At 41.8% G+C, this 17,038-nt stretch overlaps 1 protein-coding gene and 1 pseudogene across 1 annotated transcript in view; one reads left to right on the top strand and one right to left on the bottom strand.

The window, feature by feature from the left end:
* Positions 1-17,038, top strand: part of COL6A5 (collagen type VI alpha 5 chain) — a 129,194-nt gene that overhangs the window by 6,208 nt on the left and 105,948 nt on the right. The window lies entirely within an intron of this gene.
* Positions 1-17,038, bottom strand: part of LOC106971587 (FMR1-interacting protein NUFIP2-like) — a 59,913-nt pseudogene that overhangs the window by 41,803 nt on the left and 1,072 nt on the right.

Below are 17,038 nucleotides of genomic sequence, written 5' to 3'. Positions count from 1 at the left end.
TTATAGGCACGTTAATCCTATTTAAACTTAGAAATAAAATTGAAATAGCTGTGGTATTGTGATCACAGAGCAAGAATTACATTTTTAAAAATAAAAAGTTACAATATGAAAACCCTAAAGTTTAAAAGATAATTTCTTTTCTTTTTTTAATTTTTAAATGTTTATTTTTGAGAGAGAGACAGAGTGTGAGCGGGGGAGGGACAAAGAAAGAGGGAGACACAGAATCTGAAGCAGGCTCCAGGCTCTGAACTGTCAGCACAGAGCCTGATGTGGGGCTCGAACCCATGAACCGTGAGATCATGACCTGAGCTGAAGTTGGAAGCTTACCGACTGAGCCACCCAGGTGCCCCTTAAAAGATAATTTCATGAGAACAGATGAGGAGATTCCTTTTGCCTCTATAGAATTCAATCCAAAAAATGAAAGAAGAGGAAGAATGTAAGCAGACTAATATTCCCATCTTTTGTGGGGAGGGGGGTATAAATTTTATTTCTAAAGTTAATAAGTTTAGAAATATAAGTTAAAATGTTTTATTTACAAATAATTTTAATTAGTTTGATCTAAGTAAAAAATCTGATATATTTTCTTCCAAATTGATGATCAATAGAGGAGAATTAAAAAAAAAACTGACAAGGGCAAAAAAAGTTAAACAAAAGAAACAATAGGGAAAAATAAGGGATTACCTATAAAAACAGAGAGTATACAAGTTCAAACATATATTTTATAATATAATGTGAATTCAAATATCCCCTTTTCAAAAAAAATTTTTAATGCTTATTTATTTTTGAGGGAGAGAGAGAGAGTGCGCAAGCTGTGGAGGGGCAGAGAGAGAGGGAGACAGAGGATCCAAAACAGACTCCACACTATCAGTGCAGAGCCTGATGCAGAGCTTGAACTCAGGAACTGTGAGATCATGACCTGAGCTGAAGTGGAGACTTAAAAGGCTGAGCCACCTAGGTGCCCTGCCCCCCTTTTTTGAGAGAGAGAGAGAGAGTGCATGTGTGCGTTCACACTCCCTGGGGAGGGACAGAGGGAGACTGAGAATCTCAAACAGGCTCCACACTCAGCCCAGAGCCTAGAGCCCAATGTGGGCTCAATCTCACAATTGAGGGATTGTGACCCGAAACAAAATCAACAGTTCGATGCTTAACCAAGTCGCCCAGACACCCTAAATCCCCCTCTTAAAGAAAGAGATTCACAGATTGGATCAGAAGACTATATCCAGCCAAATGCTCTCTACCGGAGATGCATCTAAAATTAAAAAGATTTGGTAACTGACATTAATGATATGCTATCCAAGAGAAAGCAGGAATTATGATGTTTGTTATATAATGTTGAGATCAATGACAAATATATTAAATGAGGCAAAATGCATGCATTTTTAAACCTCCTTCCTTCCTTAAACAAACAAACAAACACCCCAATATTTATTGACCAGACACCAGTAAAGACAGGATACAACAGTGAGCCTAAGTCTATGTCACTGTGTGATGGAGTGTTCCATCTAGTGGTAGCACACACTATAACCACAGGTCACATAATAGTATACTAATAACAAATATAATCGGCAGTGAAGATATACCTGTCACAAACCTTACGAAATAGCTAACATGATATAGAAATAGATAAAGCTCAAACTGCAAGAAATGAAAAGACAGTGTAGGGGAAATGTTGATCCACTTACATTAGTCCTCAAGAGATCAGATAGACAAAAATAAGTAAGGATGACTTAATAGGTTAATAATGAATTCTAAATCATCAGGAGAAAATATTTTATCTCCAAACAGCCATAAAGCATTTTAAAAAGTGAGTTTAGGGATGCCAGGTGGTTCAGTCAAACATCTGACACTTGATCTCAGCTCAGGTCTTGATCCCAGGGGTTTGAGTTCAAGTCCCGCATTGGGCTCTGCACTGGGCATGAAGCCTATTTAAAAAAAAAAAAGAAAGAAAGAAAAAGAAAAAAAAAGTGAGTTTATATCAGGTCACAAAGGAAACCTCATTATGTTCCAAAAAAGAGAAATATTACAGACCACATCCTCTGAATGCAATGTATTAAAACCCAAACTAGGTAATAAAAGCAGGAGTTACACTAACACTAAAAGATAAAACACCTTTAATAAAACAAAACAGAACAAAAAACATTTAAAATTTCTATCCACTAGAAAAATTTAAAACCACAATTGAAGAATACCTGGTCTATAATAACGAAAATACTTGCCTCTCAGGGCCCATGTTGTAGAGTTATAGCTGTACCTAGAAAAATGCACTGCTCAAAAAGCTTTCATTTCTAAATAATAATAGAAATAAATGGATTAATCATTCAGTTCAGGAAGTTAGAAGACACAGAATGAGCGTAAGAAAAGACAGAGAATTGAAAACTGAGACAGAGAAAAACAACCACTTTGATTAATAAATGAAAAAAGCCTTTTGGAGAGAAAATCACAGTAAAACCAATAATGTACTAGTCATCATAATGCAGAAAAAGAGCAAGAAAACAAAACGAATAATATTAGGAATGAGAAATTAGACATAACCCTTAGATGGTAGAGAAAAATGAGAGGATCTGATTTTTATCTGATTTTATCATAAACAATACAAAGCCGGGGTGAAGTGGAAAGTTGCAAAAGGAAGCAGGAATGCTGATTAACAACATCTAAAGTTAGCGGTAGAAACCCAAGGGGTGTGTAACACTGGAAGGGATTGAAACTGCCGAAAGCTAATGTGCTCCAGCCTGCTAATACCACGCATAAATACCTTTCAAAACTTGCAATGATAGGTCACTTAAAATGTTTAGGAATAAAGAGAAAGAAGAAAGGTTTCCAAGTCATTTTTGTGAATCCAGTGGGGCTGATACAAAATCACACCAAGACAGCCCGACAAAGAGAAGGGAAATACGCACTCCTCCCTTGTGAACAATGACGCAAAAGATCTGAATCAACTGTTTCCAAGCCAAAGCCAATAGCCCAGAAAATATAGAATGACTAAGTGGAGTTCGTTCTGAAGAAGGAGAATTGATTAAATATGAAGAGCTGTAATAAACTGTTCACGAATCAAGTTCAATAGAGAATTGTAGTTAGTAGATGCTGAAAAGGTATTTGGTAAAATTTAGCAGCCGTTCTTGATTTTCTCAAGTCTTTGGTGAAAATAAAAAAGGGACATTTTCTTATTTCAATGTTTAGAAATATATGTTATAAACTAACTGCCAGTATATCACACTTAACGGTGAAAAACTTGAAATACTGCCATGTAGTTAGGAACATTAACGACACCATTATTTAACATTGTTGTCAAAGTTCCGGTAAATGTAATAGTTCAAGAGAATAATACAAGCTACTGTATATACATTTAAAAAGAAGGGGTCAGGGCACCTGGGTGGCTCAGTCTGTTGAGCATCCGACTTTGGCTCAGGTCATGTTCTCGCAGCTCTGTGAGTTCATCTGTGCTGATGGCTCAGAGCCTGGAACCTGCTTCGGATTCTGTGTCTCCCTCTCTCTCTGCCCCTAACCCACTCGCATTCTGTCTCCATCTCTCTCAAAAATAAATAAACATTAAAAAAAATTTTTTTTAAAAGAAGGGGCCAAGGTATTATTATTTATATTTAAAATAAGAGTACACTGATAATCTGAGTTAGCAGGAAAGTTCAGTAAAGTAGCCAGTACAAATAATAATTTAGTGAGGTAAGTAAAAGAAAAGATTCCATCTACAAAGCAATGAAAGATAAAAAAAAAAAATCCAGGACTGTGTATATTCATAACTATTGAGCATATATCAGATCAATGCAAAACCAACACTCATGAAGGGAAATGGGCAGAGATCTTTCTTTTTTAGGATTTTTTTTTTAATGTTCATCTTGAGAGAGAGAGCAAGAGAGAGGGGCAAAGACAGAGGGAGAGAGAGAATCCCAAGCTGACTCTGCACTGTCCCACAGAGCCTGACATGGGGCTTCAGCTCATGAATTGTGAGATTGTCCCCTGAGCTGAAATCCAGAGTCGGACACTTAACTGAGCCACCAGGTGCCCCCACTGTTAAGTATCAAACGTTATATCAAAAATAATTTTAATTAATTTTATTCTGATAGGAGGCTTATAAGGCAAAAGTTCATAGCACTCACGGAAATCCTAACACAGCCCTACAGCCATGCTCATTTGCTTACCCATATTGTCTGTGGCCACTTCTACAAGGGCAGAATTGAGTATTTATACTGGAGACAAAGCCCCAAATATTTACTATCCAGTTCTTTCCAGGGAAAGTGTGCTGACTCTTGGCTTAGTGTGTTAATACTCATGTCAAACTGAATGGTCCTTATGACCTGGATTTTATTCTTATTACTTCACCTAGATTATGCACTTTTCAAGACAAAAAGTTCTGTTTTTGAATTCTTCACATGCCTTGATGATTTGTTAAAGGGGGATGTTTTTATGGGTTCAAAATTTTAAGAGAAGGAAAATCACCAAATAGTCAAGATTTATCTTAAATTCGCTTAATCCCATACATCCTAAAGAATATAAAAAGAATGGGAAAGGGACAGTTTTAAGGGAAAAAAATATCTCCAAACACGTGGTCTTTCCCAATGTCATTTGCAAACGAGTATCTTCTTCATGTGACATGAAAGTAACATCAGGAACAAGCCAGCAGATGACCGTGCTGAGAATATTATTCCTGAACGGTAGTACCAATTGTTTATAATTCTGCTTCTAAAGTTTTAAGAAAATAATTATTGTTGGTGCGCTTGGGTGGCTCAGTTGGTTAAGTGTCTGCTCAAGTCTTGATCTCACGGTTCGTGAGTTTGAGCCCCGTGTCGGTCTCTGTGCTGACAGCTCAGAGCCTGGAGCCTGCTTCAGATTCTGTGTGTGTCTCTCATTCTCTGCCCCTCCTCCACTTGTGCTCTCCCTCTCTCAAAAATAAGTAAACATTTAAAAAAATTAAAATAATAAGTGTTTATAAGTTTGGCATAAAATTTCAGATTTATTTTTGGATCCCTCAAATTTATACTATGATGGGGATTCAGTTTTGACTCTATATTAATTTTAAGAATCAAGTTTGCATTTAGTTCATGTGTGTTGTCATTCATTTATGCAGAGGAAAGTTTCTGGAAGAATAATATGAAGCTGGTATGAGTTTTATCTGTGGAGAATGGGACTATGTATCCGTTGGTATGCCTTTGGTGGAGGTGTAGAAGTAGTTCATGCAACCAGGAAGGAGTAGATTGTTACTGACTTTGATTAGAATTTCCAGCTCATTGGGATAATACAAAGCAGATCAAGTTGGTTTTGTTATTGTTTTATTCACCAAGAGCCCTGAGTTTACATTACGGTTCACTCCATTTATAATGACCTGTATCCACCATTATAGTATCATACTGAGTAGTTTCACTGCCCTGAAAATCTTCCGTGCTTTGCCTATACATCCCTCCTTCCCCCAACTCCTGGCGACCACTGATCTTTTGTCTCCACTGTTTTGCCTTTCCAGATATTTATATAGTTGGTATCATAGGGTACATAGCCTTTGGGCTTGGCTTCATTTGCTTAGCAATATGCATCGAAGCTTCTTCTGTCTTTTCATGGCTTGATAGCTCATGTCTTTTTAGCGCCGAATAATATTATAATATCCAGGTGTCCCACTGTTTATTTATCCATCCCACTTGGTGAAGGACATCTCGGTTGCTTCCAAATCCACTTTCAGATAATACTGTATCACTTCATGGGTACTGCATACCTTATAATCACAGAGTATCCCTGCTTCCTCCCTCCTGTCCCTTGTATCATTGTTGTCATTCATTTCACTTACGTATAAACTATAATCATCAAGTACATTATCGTTATTATTTTGAACAAGCTGTTAATTAGGTTAAGAATAATAAGAAGAATAGTTTGTATTTAACTGTATTCCTTCTCTAATGTTCTTGTATTGTCTATATTTTCTTATTATCTGTATTCTTTTTTTTTTTAATGTTTTTATTTATTTTTGAGAGAGAGAGAGAGAGAACACAAGCAGGGCAGGGGCAGAGAGAGAGGGAGACACACAATCCAAAACAGGCTCCAGACTCTGAGATGTCAGCACAGAGCCCGACTTAGGGCTCAAACTCACAAACGGTGAGATCATGACCTGAACCGAAGTCGGATGCTTAACGACCAAGCCACCCAGAGGTCCCGTTATTGTCTGTATTCATGAGGCTCTGGCATCTGGAGTTTCGCCCAACTAGGGAGAGACTGCCAGTCCCCATGATTGACTGATTCCTAGAGATAGTAAAGGATATGCCTTCAAGCCCTCCTTTGATATGCAAACCAACCAAACCTGGGTCCATACCCCCACCTGACTCTTATTGGGCTCTTGAACTCTGGACACTGTCCCCTTTTCCTAATCTTCCCAGGATTGTGCTAGACAACTAGGGACCAGCCTGACAGCACAGAACTCACTGAGAGGATTCAAACTCTCCAATTCTAAATCCACCTTGCTTGTTTACTTTGCCTCATTCATTTCTTCCCAGGAAAACTACAATAAAGGCTCCCACCCCCAGTTCTCTCTGCCTGCCCTCTTGCCTTAGTTCTTCCCTTTGTGGCCCTCGGTGGTGTGCCAGTGTCTTCTGTTTCCAGAGGGCTGTGAGTAAAATAAAAACTTCTTCCTTCATGACAATCGTTTTTGTGTCTGTGCGTCTTACTATACCTGATTAAGAGAAATCCTGGGTACCATTAAAACTTGAATCTTTATGTAGATCCAAATTTCTGTCTTATATTATTCTTCTTCCCCAAAGAACTTCTTTTTAACATTTCTTGCAAGATAAGTCTATTGGTGACAAATTCTACCCGTTTTTATTTGTCTGAGAAAATGTTTATTTCTCCTTCTCTCTTGAAGAATAATATCCTAGGATGCAGAATTCCGGGTTGGTGGTTTTTTTGTCTCAGCACATTGAATATTCCACTCCACCCTCTTCGTGCACTCCTCGTTGCTGAGAAGTCAGTTGTAATTCTTATCTTTGCTCCTTTATAGAGAAGGTTCTTTTTTTCTTCTGACTTCTTTCAAGACTTTTGCTTTGATTTTCTGTTGTTTGAATATGATATGCCTGGGTATAATTTTTGGTGTTGCTGCTGTTTGTTTTGGTTTTGTTTTGGTATTGTTATCCTCTGCACTTCCTGGATCTGTGGTCTGGTGTCTCCATTAATTTGGGGGAAATTCCCGGTCATTATTGTTTCAAATATTTCTTCTGTTCCTTTCTCTGTCTCTCCTGCTTCCGGTATTTCCACTCTAAGTATGTTCTACTTTTCAGTCGTCTCACACTTCTTGAATATTCTGTTCCATTTTTTTTTTTAGGCTTTTTTCTTTGCTTTTCAGTTTTTAAAGCTTCTATTGAAATGTCCTCAAGCCCAGAGTTTCTTTTCTCAGCCGTGTCCAGTCTGCTAATGAGCCCATTTAAAGGCATTTTTCATTTCTGTAACTGTGATTTTGATCTCTTTCATTTCTTCTTGATCCTTAGAATTTCCATGTCCTGATTACATTTCCCATCTGTTCTTTCATGCTGTCTACTTTTTTCCATTAGAGCCCTGTGCATATGAATCAGTTATTTGAAATTCCTCGTCTGATAATGCCACTACCTCTACTGTATCTAAGTCTGGTATCTTATGCTGCTTGACCTGTCTCTTTAAACTGTTTTTGCCTTTTAGCATGTCTTACAATTTTTTTGTTGTCGTTGTTGAAAGCCGGTTGTGATGTAGTGGGCAAGAGAGACTGTAGTGAATACATTTTAGTGATGTGGTGGTGAAATGTGGATGGAAAGGAAGTGATCCATAGCCCTACGATTAAGTCTTGGTCTTTTTGGGTGCTGTGCTCCTGGCCTGTAAACTTCATAGGTGCTTGGTTTTTTTCCACCCCCTCTGGTGGGACAGGATGGCTATAGGACGCTAGAGGTAGGTATTTCCTTTCTTCCAGGTTGATTAGGTTCTGGTAAAACCCCCGTGGGATAGCTTTTGGTCAAATAGGAGGGCAGGTCTTGTTAAGAACATAACTTTCTGGAATATTTCAAAATGGTTACTTTTGCCCTCCCCCTGCTGGAAGAACAAGGAGTTTTCCTCAGATCCTCACTGAGAACTTGGTAGAGCTACTAGAGGTAAAGCTTAGAAAAGTGTGGGTGCCACCCTAACACTGGGCCATCCCCTGGAGTTTTTAACTCTCAGATTTGTCCACACTGAGCCTGCAATGATTTGTCAATTATGGTTTAGTTTCCTATACCCTGGCACTGATTCCCACAGAGGTATCCAGAGAAATTTCTGCACATGGATTTCTGCTCTGATAAGTTGTGATTCTCGGTGTCCATCGGCCCCCCCAGTGGGAGCAGTGGTTTGCCCTGTGACTTGACTTCTCTGATGGATATAAGAAGAGTTGCTGATACTCATTTCGTCCATCTTTTTGTATTAGTACAGAGTAATGACTTTCAAGCTCCTTACATGACAAACAGGAAATTGGAAGTCCTGGACACTCTTAACAGAGAAAGTGAGTGCTACTATTCATTATACTGGAACAACAATTATTCATTGGTACTATTCTAGATAACTGCATCACATATTTGTGGATTTCTTACTCAATTTTTATGTTTGCTTTCCTCAGGAAAAAAATTTTTTTAATTTAAAATCAACTAAAAATGTCCTCAACCCCATATCCTAAAAATAAATATATTTGACAATTAAAAGTGAGATCACACTCTACACGTCTGCATTTACCCCCAACCTACTGTACTCTTTTAGTTAAATTTTGGCAAGCATTTACTTGCTTTGGACTGTATTTGGGGATCCTGAAAGTATACTAGAACATGATCCCTTCTGTCAAAACTTACACGAAAGATGGGTCAACCAAACATGTGCACAGAAAGAAACAATACAGGTAATAAAATACACACATGAGCTATTATAAACTAGTGGTGTAGACTGAGTGTTCAGGGCAAATGAGAACATGAAAGGTAGATTCGGCTGCAGTAATCAGGGGGCAGGCCAGGCAGGTCTTGAAGGAAAGTTGTGATTTGACTTTGTGTAGAAGACAAGGGCTTTGCAGGCTTGGGACAGATGAAGAGACAGTGTGGGCACCAGGACGTTAGGTCAGCTCCAGAAGGATTGAGAATTTGAGAGCTCTCCAGAGACTCTGGTTCTTGAAAGTTGTAGCAAGAAGGAACCATCCTAGAGGCTCCAATCTTGAATTTCCCAGTGGGTCTAGTATCTAAGTGTATTCAAAAAGTTGCCAAGTGCATGTTGGTCAAGATTCTTTTGCTTGTGATCTCTCAAACTAGCTCAAGCAAAAAATGGGATTTATTGGCCAAAATACCTAAAGTTGTCTGGGGACATGTCGGGCTGATCGAGGTGTTCAGTCGAGGCCATCACAAACATGTCTCTGGATCCTGTGGTTCTCCTTCATGATGGCAAGATGACCTCAGCAACTGTAGGCTTATATTCCACCAGTTTAGCATCCTCGTAGCAAGAGAGCTTCTCCCTCCCAATAGATCTAGCAAAAGCCCACATATTGGCTGATGCTCATTGGTTCTGATGGTCTAGGTCAGGTGCTCATCCTTTGATTAATCACAGTGACTGGAGCAGTGCTGGCTTAAATCAGGTGTTCTTTCCTCGAGTAGGGGTGAGATCATGAGTCCAGTCCATGTACTGAAAGTAGGGAAAGAGGTTTCTCAGAAGCAGTTGTGAATGTTGGGCAGACCAAATCGACAGATGTCCACTACAAGATAGTTATATACATGATCTCATATAAACGTCTCAACAACACAATGCTACAGCCATTATTGATCCCAACTTACAGATAAGGCCCCTGAAGTACAGACTTTATTGTCTTTGGGACTGTGCCCCTGTATTTTCTACAGACAGCTTGCTTAGACCTTTTAGGATGGCCCAACCCAGTGGTTCTCAGCCTTGACTGCACATCAGAATCACCTGGGATGCTTTTAAAAAATCCCAGTGTTCTGCCAACACCCACAACCAGTTGAGTCAGAAATTCTGGGAGTGGGACCAGGCATTGAAAATTTTTAGTAGCTAGCCAGTGCGCAGCCCTGGCCGAAAACCACCATCCCAGAGGTTGTTTTCTTTTCAGAAAGTTGTAATGAGAGTAATGGGCTGAGCCAAGTTCTGTTTTCTCAGCAGCAGCACCAATAATGAGGCATGCACTCAGACCCCAAGGAGATCAAACTACCACAGGAAAGCAAACCGAAAGCCCAGTGGAAATCAGGCATTGAGAATATAGATTGAGATGTTACTGATTTGGGAGTTTTATGATTTGAAGGGCATCTTTGGTTCAATGTCATTTATTCCTATGTGGATATAACAGGCCTTATCAAGTTTTAGCAGATGGAAATATTAGAAGCATAAGCAAGACATTCTTCTCTCTGGGGATGTTCATTCAAAAAAAAATTTGGTCTGTCAGAAGGTTTTGGATTAGATGGTTGAAAGGTAGTTAATAATACTTGAAAAATGAAAATCTCTGATGCCGGGGGTCTCTGGCAGAGGAGACTTCTAGAGGTACTCTTGTGGTTTCTGCTGATGCTTTGTAGGAAGGGTGACTGCCTCATCTGAGAGGTCCAGACCTTGGAGGGATGGACCTGCTTCCTTTCTGTCTTCAGCAGAGCCAGTGTTCCTAGAAGAACTGGGTTCTAATTCACAAAATGAGAGCATTTTATAGCTGAAGTCCAACACTCTTGTGTATATTAAGGAACCAAGTCTCAGAAAGGAGCTCACCATTTGAATTATGAATTCTGATTATGAATTTTTTTTCACAAATCCTGATCAAATTTGTAGAAGTCATTAGAAGTGTTTTTGTGTGCTTTTGTTGATATTTTTCATAATTTATTTGACACTTTATTACGTTATTTTTTTAAGTTAGTTCTCACTCAGTTCTTTATAACTTATTCTGAAATACCCTGTTCATCTATTCTTTCAATATATACTCACTATGTGCCTTGTGTGTGCCAGGTACTGGAGTAGGTGCCATAAATCTTTCTTTTCTTTTCTTTCTTTCGTTCTTTCTTTCCTTCCTTCTTTCTTTTTTTTCTTCTTTCTTTTCTTTCTTTCTTTCTTTCCTTCCTTCTTTCTTTTTTCTTTCTTTCTTTCTTTCTTTCTTTCTTTCTTTCTTTCTTTCTTTCTTTCCTTCCTTCCTTCCTTCCTTCCTTCCTTCCTTCCTTCCTTCCTTCTTTCCTTCCTTCTTTCTTTTCTTTCTTTCTTTCCTTCCTTCTTTCTTTTCTTTCTTTCTTTCTTTCCTTCCTTCTTTCTTTTTTTTCTTTCTTTCCTTCCTTCTTTCTTTTCTTTCTTTCTTTCTTTCTTTCTTTCTTTCTTTCTTTCTTTCTTTCTTTCTTTCTTTCTTTCTTTCTTTCAGATGGAGTTTGCAGTGACATTTTAGAAACCAGTAAGTTCTGACCCTTACTATACTTTGGAGTTTAGCATTTGGTGCTTTTTATATTTTATGTTCTCATACAACTATTCTGGCTCCCTAAGTAGACTATACACTCTCAGAGGAACTATTTTATGTATTTTATTCTTTGTGTCCGAGAGCCTATCAACAGTTCCATTAATTATCTATAAATGGCAGTGTTGGATGGCTGGGCAAGTAACAGCCGGTAGACTTGTTAATTAAACTGCAGCCCATGTTTCTTATACACCTTATTTGTTTTGGTTTTAGAAGACAGTGGCATAAGTATTTCTGCCTTTAGTCCTAATCTCATCTGCTCTGAGGAAGATGAACTTAGAATGCGATACCAGTCGTTCCCCAAATAAGGAAAACTTGAGAAAATGTTTCCTTGTTCTGATGTTCTGTGTCACCTAGCTGTGGGCTCCTCTCTTAGATCCCCGATGTCTCCTCTTGCCCCTTGGGCATAATGTGACCTCTTGGCTTGGAAAGTGCACCAAGGGGCTCTCTAGTCAGAGTCCCGCTGATGCAAGTATCAGCCCTTGCACAGTATCCCCAGGGCTTCTCCTTGCCCCCTCTTCCTTCAACCAGGACCATCATCAGCTCATAATTGCCAATAGAATGAAGTCACTCCTAAAATGCTTCTTAGAGCATCGAAAGCCCTCTGCCATCTTGTCACCTCAACCCCTACCTTCTTCTTTAGTCTTGTCTTCCACCCCTTCTCATGACACATCATGTGCCATAGCCAAAGCAAAAGCCGGCAGCCTCCAGGATGCACCTCCTGCTTGCTGCTCTCCACAGTCTTTGCTGTAATGGCACCATAGACACCAGAACGGTCTCCTCCCATTATCTGTGCATTCTCATATCTTAGGCATCCTTCAAGTCTAATCCAAATGCCACCACTTCCTTGAAGATTTCCTTAATTCTGCCGTTTCCCTGCATTTGGTTCATGTCCTCATTTGAGGTAACGGCTCATTTTGCCTTATAAGTATTTGCCTTCAGACCTTCCTTAACTTCCTCCTCTCCTTTCTTACTGATCCCTCACCCTGTGCCAAGTGCCAGGGACATAAAGATGCATCAAACATGTTGTGGTCCCTGCTCCAAAGACGTTTACAGTCTGGAAGAGGAGGCAGACATGGAAGCCACCAGAATGAAAATTTCAGGAGACTGAAGATTTTTGTCTCTTTTATCCACTACTGAATCCACATGGCCTACAGCAGTGCAGAGAACGTAGTTACCACTCAAGAAATGTTTGTTGAGTGAATAAATAATCTATCAGAAGTGTGTGTGTATGGATATACATGCACAGGTATATACATATATAGTATACATATACATGTATGGGTGTATATATATAAATATATGGAAAGGATAAAATAAAGTCCAATTAAGACTGCAGAGGAAGGAAGACTTTGCTGAATCAGGTTCTTTTTATTTTTGAGAGAAAGAGAGAGTGAGAGAGGAGGAGGGGCAGAGAGCGAGGGAGATGCACAAACCAAAGCAGGCTCCAGGCTTGAAGCTGTCAGCACAGAGCCCAATGCGGAGTTCAAACTCATGAGCCGTGAGATCATGACCTGAGCCGAAGTCGGATGCTTAACGGATTGAGCCACCCAGGCGCCCTGTTAAGTTAGGCTCTAAATCATGAGTCGGACTTTGCTGGCAAAGATTCTACTCTTGTTTTAGGCGAGGACGAAGTCTAAATCTCTTCCGTCCCCTACCATCTGCTTCCTTGACGAGCTGACCCCAGAGGGTTTGGAAGGTCTTTGCTCTTATAAAAGTGGAATTAGGACTGTTCACATAGTGTGGCCTCTGCAGCTAGAGCAGGCTCCCAGGGGACTTGTCTAGACTGGATCCAATATAGCTTTGCCACATTGCTGCTCAAACCGGTGGTGTTTGCTTCCCATGTGCAGGGCATTACTTCAGCACTCTCAGGATGCTCCAGACATGGCCATTTGCTTCTAGAAAAGCCTGGAATTGCTGCTGTGTGAGGTTTGTTGAGTAGAAACGGCTGGATCGGTGGAGCTTCCAGCGGCTAAGTAATTAACTTAATTCAGCACATCCTTGAGTACTCGCTGTAGAGCACGCACTGACCTAGGCAAATGGGACCTTCAGTGGTGAGGGGTGAAAGGCCAAATCCTGCCTTCAACAGGCACTGTCTCCAACAGTAACTACAGAACAGGGTGAAATGTAACCCGGTGCTAAGCAGGAGGATGGTCTTGGAAGTGTGAGCGGCTGCAGTGAGGGTCGGTGTGATGACACGTTTGGGGGTGTGGGTGAGAAAGGACATCCTGTCTGAGGAGCGGTGCTGTGGAAGAAACAAGAGGAGCATGAAAACCAAGGGGGGCAGAGCCGCGTGGAACCCACACCGTGGGCAACCACGCAGGAAAGTAAGACGGGGTAATTATGTGGCCTCTGTCCCTTCTGCGAGGGAGACCCGGGTGCCTTCCAGATGCTCTCAGAAATGGGCCAAAGCGCCAGGGAGGCAGAGACCTAGGCTGTAAGCCTCAGGTCTTCCATGGACCAGCTGTGTCACCTTGGAGGTGCTATACGAACTTACTGGGCCTCTGATCCTCAGCTGGAAGTGAGGGGGGCGGGGGGCACACGTGCAGTTTTAGGCCCTTACCAGCTGGGGGTTGTGGTTCCTAAATTGCATCCTTCTCCCTCTGCTGGGGCTCCGTATCCTGGTCCGAGCCTGTGCCTGGCCTGTCTGTGGTGCAGATGCCCTGAGTTAGGGATGATTGACCAGGGAGAGTGGAGGGCGGCCACTGGGGAGAAGGGAAGCAGGGTGGGGCACAGAAGGCAAAATGGCCTGAGCTTGCTTTCTTCCCATCTTTCAGTACTCCTTGCTCCTTTGGCTGCAAGAGGAGAGGAAGAGAGAAATTAAGCCTGGTGGCTTTAGAATGCTCTTTGTACTGTATCTGACTTAGGATTTAGCAGTGTAAACCTCCAGTGAACTATTTACATACTTATTTCCAATCCAGTGGGCTCAAGGCTTACATGAGAGCCTTTGATGTGTTGCCATAACTCACTGCATAATTGCTGTTTTCTTTTAGTGTCTACACCCGTCAGAAGGTTGGAACCTTGCATTGTGCCTTTATATTTCACTAAGTTAAGCTTCTTTGTTTTCTTGCTTCACCAAGTCACATTTAGACCTCATGCCTTCTGTTATAAAACAGACTGCCTCACAGAGAGTACAGTTTTCCATTCAGAATGAGATTTGTGGAATGTAATCAAAAGAAGGAAGATGATTAATCATCATTCCGTTATTACTCTCCTATTTTGTCTCCTGGCAATGGCTGAGGAGTTTCGTTCCCATCTCTTTGTGTCTGTGTGATCTGTGCTGAAAATCCCTATGAGAAGTAGCAAGGCCACCTAGTCTGCCTGTGGAACCTTCTCTTCAGATGTTCACTTTAGCTACTGATTCCCCCTGAAGTGGGCTGGGGATATTCCCCCCCTTCAGACACAATGCTAGCTTTGGATTCCCAATCAGCCTCTGAGAGTTTGAGCATTTGAACGGGTGAAAATGTACAAGTCGGTCCATATGGCAGCTATTTGAGCTTGGAGTTTCTTTGTGCCCTACATCTGGTTTGGGGTATAAATCCTCCAATATGGCTGACTGACGGACTTTCCCCAAGCTATCACTTGTGCATGCTACTTTCAGCTTCAGGACCTTCCATCATAACATCACAGGATCGAAGACATTTAGCGTTAAGATGAGCCATGGGGGTGTGAGTGAACCCTCTCCTGTAGTGCTGGGACCCCCACTCTGCTGTCTTGGGACCTCTTTATCCTCATCTTGCCTTACTTTTGCTCTGCTAGTTTGGACAGGTTGGCAATTCAGCATGGCTGCTGGCTTCCTCTACTGAGTCCAAACAGGAAAGAGTGGGGAGTTGAGCTGTCAAAGAACGAGAGCCATAGACAGTAAATAAAGCGTAGCTGCTCAAGAGTAAGCACAGGGCCCGGGGTAGAAGCTCATGGGTAAGAGATGGGGTTGGGAGTGGTGGGCCTAGGTTATAGCTCTGCACTTTTTCTGCTCTGAAAGGAGGCTTTCTTCTATCTCACGCCATCTTCAGGAGCCCATTACTAGCCAAGGGATGAAAAATGAGCTCACACACACAAATCATATTTCTTTTTTTTATTAAAAAGGTTTTTAAAACAATTTTTTAATTTACTTTTGAGAAGACAGAGCATGAGTAGGGGAGGGACAGAGAGAGAGGGAGACACAGAATCTGAAGGCGGCTCCAGGCTCTGAGCTGTCAGCCCAGAGCCCGATGCAGGGCTCGAACCCATGAACTGCAAGATCATGACCTGAGCCGAAGTCGGACGCTCAATTGACTGAGCCGCCCAGGCACTCTGCAGATCATATTTCTGTCAAGAGCACAAGCACTATGAAAGATAGACAAATCAGAACAATTGCTACTAAAGGAAGCAGAATACAAAAAGCAAATGAGAAGGTGAAGTGAAAAACGTCAGCTAGATGCCCAGATAAGACACCCTTCACTCGTACCCCTTGACCCCCTGCAGCCATAATTCGGCATTCCTCTCTGAACAAAAGTGTCTTTTTGTGAGAGTACTGGGATCCGGGTAGGAGACTGTGAAACCCAGTGTAGTGCAAGACTGAGGAGAGCCATTTTGAGAAGGGAGGCTCTCACCCAGGTAGGTAGCTGACTTGCCACAGACCCAGAAACAGCTGTGTATCCCTGAGAATTCCGTTACAGCCTCTTTGGTTGTGGTCCGATCACCGATACCACATGCAAGGGACCTGGGCAGGGTCATCCCTACCTTTGGACACTGAAGTGGCCTGTAAATCAGCTTGAGCCCTTCTTGGCCATATTCCAGGAGCCCCTGGAGGTGATGCCATCAAGATGGCGACATAGGTTGTTCCCAAATTCAGTCTTCCTCTCAAGAAGACCAACCGGCAACTATCCATAGACAAAGATAGCATTGTGAAAATTCCAGAACACGGGGTGGGGGGTGGGTGCGGCCACAGAGAATGAGAAAGACAGCATTAGAAAGTACGAGGAGTATGGGGTGCCTGGGTGGCTCAGTCGGTTAAGCGTCCGACTTCGGCTCAGGTCATGATCTCGCGGTTCGTGAGTTCAAGCCCCGCGTCGGGCTCTGTGCTGACAGCTCAGAGCCTGGACCCTGTTTCAGATTCTGTGTCTCCCTCTCTCTCTCTGACCCTCCCCCGTTCATGCTCTGTCTCTCTGTCTCAAAAATAAATAAACGTTAAAAAAAAAAAAAAAAAAGAAAGTACGAGGAGTAGTTTTACTTTGATCACGTTGCCACCCCCCGCCCCCCCCCCAGGCTGGCACAGGGACCATTGCGGGAATCTGCTGGACTCGACCACTGGGGGTCAGACAGAGATGAAGGGGAACATGGCTTAGCACAACCAGCATTCAGATCTTATCAGATCACACGTCTGCATACAGTAGCACCTGGGTGAGATCCCAGCCAGCAGCTGGCCCTGTGTGGCCAGGGAGCTTGGCCGACAGTTCTACCTGATTTGAGTCCCTAACCAACGGGCCGAATGGGCCTTGGAGCCCGTTCCGTAATCTCATCCAGACAAGGAAGGAAATTCGCAGCTGCACACAACTGCTGAGCACAGCCTCCCATCCTGCCTGACAAGAAGCCTGGTCAGAGAGCCTTGGCAGCTGT

The sequence above is a fragment of the Acinonyx jubatus genome, chromosome C2 (assembly GCF_027475565.1).
Source record: "Acinonyx jubatus isolate Ajub_Pintada_27869175 chromosome C2, VMU_Ajub_asm_v1.0, whole genome shotgun sequence".
NCBI lineage: Eukaryota > Metazoa > Chordata > Mammalia > Carnivora > Felidae > Acinonyx > Acinonyx jubatus.
This window is presented reverse-complemented; position numbering and strand designations above follow the sequence as displayed.